The 10,566-nt window shown below is 36.4% G+C and overlaps 1 long non-coding RNA gene across 1 annotated transcript; it reads left to right on the top strand.

Moving 5' to 3' along the window:
• The first annotated feature begins 5,441 nt into the window (after positions 1-5,441).
• LOC102293734 lies at positions 5,442-10,032 on the top strand. Its single transcript, XR_001337037.2, has 3 exons — positions 5,442-5,665; positions 5,795-5,811; positions 9,903-10,032. It is a non-coding gene; the product is annotated as an uncharacterized LOC102293734 (long non-coding RNA).
• The last annotated feature ends 534 nt before the right edge of the window (positions 10,033-10,566 follow it).

The raw sequence follows: 10,566 nt of genomic DNA, 5'->3' as shown, positions 1-10,566 counted from the left end.
TAAGTAATTACTGTCCCAGAAGGAGTTTTATCTCACTGATGCAGGGCTGATCTGAGTTTTCTTCTGATTCTGAAACCACACTGATAGGAAAAGATTAACCTGTGCATGTTAACACCACTGGGTGCACGTCGCCAGCACTTCAATGCATGTGGTTTATTCACAAATAGCATTTTTAGGCATTTTAGCATCTGTGCACTGGCCTTTCCACTGATCTGATGAACTGTAGAGATTCTCTACTTTGCTCAAACGCATATGAAACAACTCCCCAACAATCAGCAATAAGCTTCTGTATTAGGGTAATAACAGTTTGTGTTAAATTTGTATAGCCCCGAACATACACTCTTGTCCCAACAATACAAACAGCATAATGACACTGGCACTTGCTGGAGATATAATAATATACAACAATCACCACTTGACTTACAGCACTAAAAAACTGCCAGAATTCAGCAAAATGCAGCAGAAAATATGTCAGACATTAATAGAACTGACTGTATCGGCACATATCCAGCACCAACTTTGACATGATATGTAAATATCTAGTGGTTTTGTCATGAGATGAAAAAGTAGCTACTTTAGACAATGGCATAACTCTTCTCATAGAAGTTGTAGAAAAATCCCGTTTCATTAGAATTAAACTCCAAGTTGGAGTAAATACTTTATGTTCAGTGACGGGCAAATTGACATTTCACAAATTAATGATACTTTGCACCAATAATATGCATTCATATTGCAACAGTTCAGAGCTGCTTGCCTTGTGCGAAGAGTTTTGAAATTATAAGAACAGTTCTTCAAACCATGCGAGAGCATGTGGTTATCTATCATTTCTACAAAGAGACGAGGAAAAGTCTCCAAATATGTGCTCTCATGACAATGAATGGACAACATCTTCATACAAAGTATCATGGGCACAGGCTTCCATATCAACAGTCACACTTCAACAGCACTCAAAATAATTAATCATGTTTTACCTGCATTTCAGGATCCAGACAGAAGATTCAGGATGGAGATGATCAGGAGACACAAGCCATGAAACAAAAGAAGAGAACAAATACAATTAAATGAGCCACAGGTATATTTCAAGTGTTCCACATTTCATTCCAAAAATACAATAACAGATTGAGAACATGACACAATTTTGTCTTACACAGAAAAATGTGAAGAATCTCTCATTGCTCGTTTTGACAAAAAACAAAACAAACAAAAAAACTATTACTGTAAGACCTTACATAGACAGATGTTTGCCAGTTATGACATTTAAATTCAATAAGACACTCGAGTCAAATGTCTGAGGATCTCAAGACATAAAGAATCAGGTTCAAATCATTGCTGTAAACAAATTAAGTTTTATTAGTCATTAGAGTTACTTGTATGTGTTAGAGCTATCTGTATGTTATGTTATGTCTTGAAGCAACTGTGACAACATATTTTACTCTGGGATTAACAGAAGATTCTGGTTTAACTCAGGAGAATCATAGTCAGTGCGCTTTTATTTACAGGGAATTCATAAAAGTGTGCTATATACAAAATGTGCAAGGGGAGATGGGGTTCTAGGGATCCAGGGAGGGAGGAACAGACATCCGGCGAAGGTGTTTACACGGGGAGAAGCGAAACAAGGTTAAAGTCCAGAGATGAAAAAGCGAGCAAAAACGTTTCACAAGAGCCATATTTCACTAACTAGATCTAGATAATCCAGAGAAGACTGACAGCCAGCCAATACCTTAAGTAGTGGCTGCTGATGAGCTGATGCATCACAGGTGAGTTGATTGGAAGCAGGTGCATTGAGCCAAAGGCGGGAATCAGCAATGAGTACCGCCTCGGGGCACAGAGAAAAGCAAAGATGGATAGGTAGAGGAGAGAAGAGAGAGAGCGGCAAGAGCAGAGAGAGAAAACAAACCTTGGTGGAACGAAGGAAAGGGGGACCATGACAATTTTAATATTATGATTTTGCTTTTTCATATTAATATTTAAGTTAACAGCTGTAATGATGACTCTGAGATGTGTTTTGGAAGCTCGCGTCTGATCTTATTAAATGTAGCATCATCTCACTGTGCACCAGGAGATGCTGTAAGTAATAGTGTTCGTGCCAGCAGCAGCATTTTATGAACGCTAATTGTACAAGTATTAGCATGGAACACAACATAGAGTGTGATCAGATACAAAGAAATAAAAAGCAGTTGAAATTAGATACATCTCACAGGGGAGATTTATCTGTAAAATTAAAATGTAGCTGGAAAGTAGATATCTGTATGTATGTATCAGAGGGGGAAAAGACCTACAAAGCTTAGTTCAGAGATAAGACATAATGTGGTTTCTGTTCTAGGTTATCCCTACAGGCATGACACTGGCTGAAAGGACTCGATCATATCAGTCTATTAGCAGATAAGTTTTTAATCAACTTGATGATGAAGACTTTTTTAGTTTTGAATGGGAATATATAAATATGAATAAATAAATAAGTAAAAATTCTGCACTGTTGTGGTAAAAACTGTAGTGCATGAATAGTAATATGATGTGTGGCGACTCTGGGCAGCTTTATGACCACATGTATTAAATCAGAGCGCAAACATACAACGTTGTAATGTGGTTTAGCTACAACTTCAATGTCATCTTAACGGTCTGTGTTAACCTTGCTTATAACTGGTTGGCAACTGACAGCTGAAAACAGAGATGCCTCTGAAACAAGATGTACATATAACTGTCATCTATGACTGTATGAAAGTCTAATATTTGCTTAGAAGAAAAAGATGTCTGAAAACGTGCTTGTTTAGTCACTTAAAATGCTTCAGTTCTTGATCATATTTTACAGTTGATTAGATTCTCCATATTTCGAAAACAAAGCTGCTGCAAAACAAAACACTTAAGCAGTGTTTGCTGGTTACACATCTCTGTCAGAACAGAGAAAAAAAGGATCAAGTAAGGATCTTTTTTCTATGATTTCCTCTCCCCAGAGCTTTGTTTTTTTTCATCTTCTATCAATATCAGTCAAGAGAGAACAGAAAATGACTGAACTAACAAAAAAGAGTAAATCCAACTCTTTCCCCGTCAGTTTTATTTAAACGTTCCTTTTAAAGTTCAATCATATAGCTGAAACCATATTTGAGTTCAGCCACTTTGATTCATTTATGTATTTTTCCCACAGACTGACAGTACCTATATAGTGAACTTGAATTACACTGTCTGGACATGCTTTTTGTCTTTTTCTCACATAATATGAAATGATCACATACAGTTTTCTGGTTATTTGAATGGTTAATTGTCATCTTATAACATCTTATAACACTAATGTTTTGAATCTATACTGTGTCTGAGTCTCACCCAAGGAAGACTTACTCCACCTCTGTATTTATTCATGAAGTACTTTTCAGCTCTATCAGCAGGGTGTCATTAGGCAGCATTGGCACTTAGACCAAGTGCCAATGTGGGTTTTTGCCTTGCAACTTCTGATAGGTTGAAGTGAAGTGAACTGGCATCGTAACTGTGATCCTATTGGCTCAAACGATTAAAAACAGGTGTCAATCACGCAAATGTATCAATAGTTCATGTGCTTATTTTCTTTTGGAGACTGTTAAGATGAATTTTATAGTTATTCAGGATGCCAAGTGGAAGCTGCACACTTGCACAAGAAAGATTCTCTAAAGAAAGAAAAAAAAAGAAAAAAACAAAACAGAAGACTCTTAGCATAGTAAAGAAATCATGAGCCTCAAAGTTTCTTGGAATCTCTTCCTTGTTTTGTTTTTTTTAGCCTTTTGACATCATTGACATGATGTCAGTGTAGCCAGAGATGGTGTTAGCCTTTGTTTTTGAAAAGTCCCTGTTAAAAGTTACATTCTGTTATTAGTCTGCCAAATGCCAGACAGCCAGGAGGGCTTTAGAGGGTCTAAAACTTCTGCCAAGAGTTTGTGCTGCTGGTTAAATGGTGTATTAACAATAATAATATTCAGAGGCTTCCAATGAATTCTTGTGATTTTGTGTTGACGTCTCTTTAGAACAAGCTTTACCTGCAGCCCACTGTTTTCCAGAAGCTGCAGGTATGATATTTTCTGTGACCTAATTCCTGTGCTTTTATAGGAAACTACTCCAGAATTCAATTTTCAACTTTATTTCATAGTAACTATAAAAAATGATTTATTGTATTTTGTTAGAGCTGAAAGAAACTTGATGCATTTTCTGTTTAATATTAGAATTATCTTAGCATTGTCTGTTGTGCTTCTGAATTTGTGTGGAAAATTGACCAAAATAACATTAAAATACAATGACCTCCGGAGTACGTTAGCTCATGGTCTACATCTTTTGTATACAGTGTCCTCTAGATTCTCTCTCTTCCACAGGTTTCTTCCTGTTAAATGGGAGTTTTTCCTTTCCATTGTCGCCAAAGTGCTTGCTCACAGGGGGTCATATGATTGTTGGGGTTTTCCCTGTTTTCTTTGTATCATTTTAAGGTCTTTACCTTAAAATATAAAGCTCTTGAGTCAACTGTTGTTATTTAAATAAAATCAAATTGAATTGAAAAATTGTATTAAATGGTCGTACATGGTAAAAGTTTACAGACAACTAAGTATTTTCAAAGCGACTGTTAATTTAGGTAGAATCAATAAAACTAGCATAGATTTAACCTCAACAATAATATATGGAAAATGGAGGACTAGGCAGAGATATAATCAACACAGTGAAAGCTCTTAGAGTCACTGTATGCCCTGTGTGTGTGTGTGTGTGTGTGTGTGTGTGTGTGTGTGTGTGTGTGTGTGTGTGTGATTTCATGTTCACAACAAAGCCAAGAATAAACTAGAAATGTAGAAATGATTACAAAAAGTAGACAATAGCAAAATAAAAACAAAAGGCTACATTGATGGTGATAGCCTTGAATATGTTAAATAATGTGTGTAAAAAGTAACGTGAACTAGCAAACTTTTTTATAGAACCAGACAGAGATTCGCATTTTAAAAAATGCCTTTGTTATTTCATTAACTTCCAAAAATAATAGTTTCAATTAATGAATGCATAACAGAGTAGTATCGACAGGATACCTTTAAGTGTAGCACAACATGGCACATGTTTTGTTACTGTTACATACAGGGAATGCTTTTTCTTTGTTTTGTTTTGTTTTACTGTATTTTATTACTGTCTGTTGCAGACTTTTTTACTTTACACAATAAATGAAAAGACTGACCTAAAGTCCTCTTCTAATGATCCATAATAATCACCTTCACTGCTGGTAAAAAACAAATGCAATAATTTTCATAACTACACACTGTACCACAGTTCTTTAAATGATCACATTATATCAGCTTATTCTTTCAAATTCAGTTATATCAAATTAAATAAGTGAACAAGTAAATAAATTGACCTAATTCTAAGTGTGTTTATTTCAAATTTCACTGTATATTGAAATTCATTTATGTTAACAAGATAAATAATTTGATTATGTGATGTATTCAAGAGTCAGAAGAGAAAGAGAATGAAGCCTAATCCACTGCAGTGTTTTCTTTGACAGACAACTATTCTAGATGATCGATGACGGAGGGGAGGGAGCTTTAAAACTGCTGAACTGTGACAAAGAACTGAACTGACCCTTCACTTTGTCCACCGCAATAAACCAGTTCTGCTGGAGGAAAGCATTCATTCGTTCAACACAACAAAAGGGATCCCATAAAGAGATACAAACGTTAGTTTACTGCTACTCCCAAACTCCTCCCACCAATAATCTGTTTCCTTCTTTTCAAAGATATGATGGAGGATGAGGGAAAGAAAAAAAACCACACTTTTAACCCACTTTTCTCTCTTTTTCTTTTAGTGATACGACATGCTGAGGTGGGTGTACACTAATTTGCTTTTATGTGTTCAGACACAACAGGAAATAGATATTATGTGGCAAAATACTATGTTACATGTAATATATCAAATATTAATGTACATGTTAATGAACATATAAATGTAAATAAGCCAGAATTAGCCAAAGGTTTTGGGCAGGTCAGGACAAAAACAATAAATGATCAAAGTAACACACCATCAGTAAATGTTTAACAATATACTCCAGACAACATATACACACAATTACAACACAAAAGATCCACAGTAAAAAAAAAAGAAAACAAAGAAAAACAAATACATATAAAAACATACAGCATTAAATATAACACATATTAGTATAAAATGAATGATCACAGATCTGGTGTTTGAGCATATTGTGATGCATGACCTGTTGGACTATATGGGCTCCTATATCAGTCAGAATAAAATCTGTCTCGGAGGGTAAATGGGTTGGCATTTTGCAGAAATGAGTTGAAAGAACATTTTATCCAGGGATTATATATTTTTTTGATACACTGTGATGTTTCAGTCTTACAGACACAGTGAAAGTTTGAGAACAAGCATACCGGGGCACTGGCTTTTTGCAAACTTTGATGGGGACTTGAGGAGACTGCTCTGATTTCCCCATCAGTTTTGTGGTATAGCAAATTGGTGATTTTAAATTAGCTGAGGTGAGAAAAAAATTGCTCATACTCATGCTGCCCCGACATCATGCCAGTGAATATTGGGAATGGCATAGGCACCGATCGGTTTTCTGCCGCACATTTGCTGGGAGTAAGGGCGCCCTCCGTTTGCGAGGTGCGCCTGCTGCTTGCTGCACAGGGAGGAGGGGGAATTCTCTGGCTGGCTGGAGCAGCATCTAATAACCACCTCGTAAAATAAAACAAAAATAAACCAACCCGATGTTTTTTCGAAATTCTGTACGCGAAAAGTGAGCGTGAGAGCCCTCGGTGCGCCTGCTTGCTGCTGAAGTCAAAGTAAACTTTATTGTCATCTCCGCTACATACAGTCCAGTATATAGAGAGACGAGACGACGAGGCTCCAGTTACAGCAGTACAAGTAAACAAACAATAATTATAAGAAGAATAAGAAAATAAATATACACTTTAGGACTAGGGGTAAAGGGATCAATAACAATTGAAAATTTATAATTTACAGTTTGATGATTTAAAGTCTCACACACAACCTGTCGAAAGGGGAGGGGGGCGGCTGCTTCCAAATAGAGCAAATTTCATTCATATTGTTGTAAATCCAAGCCCATTATGTATTCATTATGTGATTTGAATCCTGGGTTTTGTGAAATCCCAGAAATAAACGCTAGACAAACTGAATCTTTGAACTAAGGTGTAGGTCTATTAGGTGATGTTGTGGTGATCCTCGGGTTGGGGAATGGGTGTTCATCCTGGAGTGCAAAATTAAAACCAAGACGGACAAGAAAAGTTCAAAGCCAAAGAGAAAAGAAGAGGAGGAGAAACGAGCAAAAGATACAGGTAAGCAGATGTGTCATTGGATAATGGCAGGTCATCCTGAAACAATCAAAATCAGAATACTAAGGAAATTATGTGAGTTACAGTTGGTCCAAGAAGAAATGGTAAAAATAGTAACAGTAACAGACTAAACTCCAAACAATAAATTATGTTACAGATTTTAATTGTAATTAGTCAGTGTCAATTGTTGATTTGTCCTGTTCTCATTGTATGATGAATTAAGATGGCTATTTGGTAGCCGTTTGCATACTATGCATACTCTCTCTCTGTCTTCATATGTGTGTGTGTGTGTGCGTTTCTCTGGTGAAATTCAGTATGGTTCCGACAACAGTTGGTTCCAAACAGGCTAGGGCCGCCACTGTCTCCATCCTTCTACTGTCAGCCAGAGAACATCTATATACATATTTCTGTATTGTACAATCTCTTTTGTTTTACTTATAAAACTGTTGTGTTAATCATTTCAGTGCACTATTTAACCAATAACTCCTGACACATCGCCAACAATAACTGATTATGTCTTCACAGCTCTTGCAAAATGTTATACCCACAACAGATTACGATACACAGTGATGCAAATCTATCATTCAGGTGTGCGTTGCTGAATACATTAGACAATGAGTAAGGCAGAGGAAAAAAGCAAAAACAATTCCAGAGGAATACTCCTGACATTACTTTTAAATTTTAAAAGCACCTTTGGTTGGATGTTTCTTCTCTTTGATGTCCTGTTCTCCATGTCAACATACACTTTCTGCTATTATGAAGAGTTAGCAGGTGTGTATTACACGTGTATTAACTCTAATCATAAAATATTCATAAACGTATCGCCAGTATGAAGAAAGATATTTTTTCTTACTTCTGCAATCTTTAAAAAAATATATCTTTTTAAAAGAAAGTGCATACGTGTGCCCGTAATAGGCTGTACGTCAGCTACAAACCAAATGGGCCTTAGATTACTGATTCAACTCTGTGGTCAAACGCATCCACACAAAACTCAGGATTTGAAAAATGTTTGTGGTTTGTGTAGGATTGGATCAATTAAACTTTCCTCTCATTAAATAGCTACTATGAACTGCAGTAACACACAGTTTAAAACAGTCAGCAACTTTGTGCTACAATATCATTCATTGCAGCCATGATTAATTATATTTCCTATATCGACACACATTTGCGTAGAGCCTGGATGGGTTCCAGGATTCACTGCTGGTAATCCTGCTGATCATTATTTGTCAGGTAAACCAGTCTTGAAATGATGATAAATTCATTGTCACTCTAAATCGTGTCAGAGGGGGAAAAAATGACATCACAGACTTTACAAATGCTTTCATCACTCTCTTGATTTATTTCATTTACAAATCCAAAATGCCCCAAATCTGTCAAACACATATTGCATCCCATTTCACATACAATATACACATTTTCCAGCTTTGTTTTAAGATTTGAGAAACTTTTTAAACTACAATTGAAGAAGATAAGAAAGAACAATACTGTAGGAATATATTTCCTTCTTCATTTGCTCACTGTAGGAGTCAACAGACAAAGAGAGAGACCAAGTGAGAGCTATACTTGTCTCTGCTTTTCCTAACTATATCTCGCTGCTGTCTCCATGAAGCAGAAAGTGTTGCTGTGTTCATCTGTGTGGGAGAATGTTGCAATAGATGAAGTCATAGACGTCATGGTGCCAAACCAGTTGCAAATTACATGTGAGTTCAGGTGTATATGTCAGTTCTGGTTTAGGAGAAAATGTCAGGAATCATCTAGCTAGACAGCCAAGTCTTATTTTTAGAACAGAGGGTCAAATGTTACTTTTTGTTTTTTGCATTATGTATGGTCACAAAAGTTTGGTAGATTGTGGATTTTCAACGGGATGTAGAGTGGATATAACACTCTGGAACTATTTCATGACAACAAATGGCTCTCCTTTCAGCTCATTTCTCATTAGAGGGACACAGCTTAAACTGATTAATCACTCGAGTATTATCATTTCAAGGTGTCCTTCAAGGTGTTGAAGGCTAATATGACACATGCAGAACACCCATTATATGCTCCACGTGCAGAGCAGAGCAGGCAAGTTGCTAATCGATCTGTCTTTCGCTTGTCTCTGTTACTGCTTATCCTAACTCTGTAGGCATATTACTGAACACTAAAGTTTAAATTTGTTCAGATTAGCAATGGTCTCACATTGGAGTCTTCATCAAAATACCTCAAACTATACACTTGAACCAAAACATTAAGCAGAAGGTGAAGCATCAGCACTAATGCTCACTGCACAAAGTACTTCACACTGTACACAGAAAAAAAGACATTATATGAGAATACACCCCCTGTTTCATGTGTTCATGTCAATGTAATAGAGGGTTTCAACACAAAGACAGCACTGGGTAGCCAGAGCATCCCCTTGTTTCTTCATTAAAATAAGAAATAAGGCTAATAAGCTTGTTGTTCTCAGGTAACATTTCACCCTTATCTTCAGCATAGTTAGAAAAGATTTGAATATCAGTGATCTAAGCTCTGCATGGTAGTTCAGTCAGTGTCGACGCTTTTAGCCCAGTGCACAGAGAAAGTGAGAGAAAATGTATTCCAAATATCTTTCTTTTTCTCTTTCAGGCAAAGAACAGAGCCAGACACAGAGACATCACACACAGACACAGCCATTAGATCCATAACGGCATTGTCATCAAAAGGTACTGAAACCATACATAACCTTTCTCTTCTGTGTGTGCTGGGGCTATATAGTAGTCACCCAGACATGAAACAGACTGCAGAATTTTAACAGAATTTCCTAAAGCCTGAGTGGAATCGCATTTAAGTTAAAAAAAAAAATAATGTAAAAAATAAACTTTGGAGCATTTTATTTAAAAGTAAAATATGATTTCTATTTTGAATTCAAGTCTTTTTGTTTTTTCGAATTTTAGTTTTTGAAACTTCACTAATCCTTCTGATTGTTCTTCAGTCTAACCTAGAAACATGTAGAGATGCTATAGTGCCAAATGACTCAGTCACCCATCCAAATCATTGAATTCAGGTGTTCCTAGATTCAATGATTTGGATATAAAATCAAGCACCTTGGCATTCAGACTGTTTCTACAAACTTTTGTGAAAGACTGGGTCACTCTCAGCCGCTCACTGATTTCCAACTAGTACCGTGATAGGATGCTAGCTGTGAAACAAGTGTAGTCGTGAAACTTCCTCACTACTAGATATTCCACAGTCAGCTGTAAATGGTGTTATGACAAAGTGGAAGTGATTGGGAGCGACAGCAATTCAGCCA

The sequence above is a fragment of the Haplochromis burtoni genome, unplaced genomic scaffold, assembly GCF_018398535.1.
Source record: "Haplochromis burtoni strain Fernald_Lab_line unplaced genomic scaffold, NCSU_Asbu1 Contig_358, whole genome shotgun sequence".
Classification (NCBI taxonomy): Eukaryota; Metazoa; Chordata; class Actinopteri; order Cichliformes; family Cichlidae; genus Haplochromis; species Haplochromis burtoni.
This window is presented reverse-complemented; position numbering and strand designations above follow the sequence as displayed.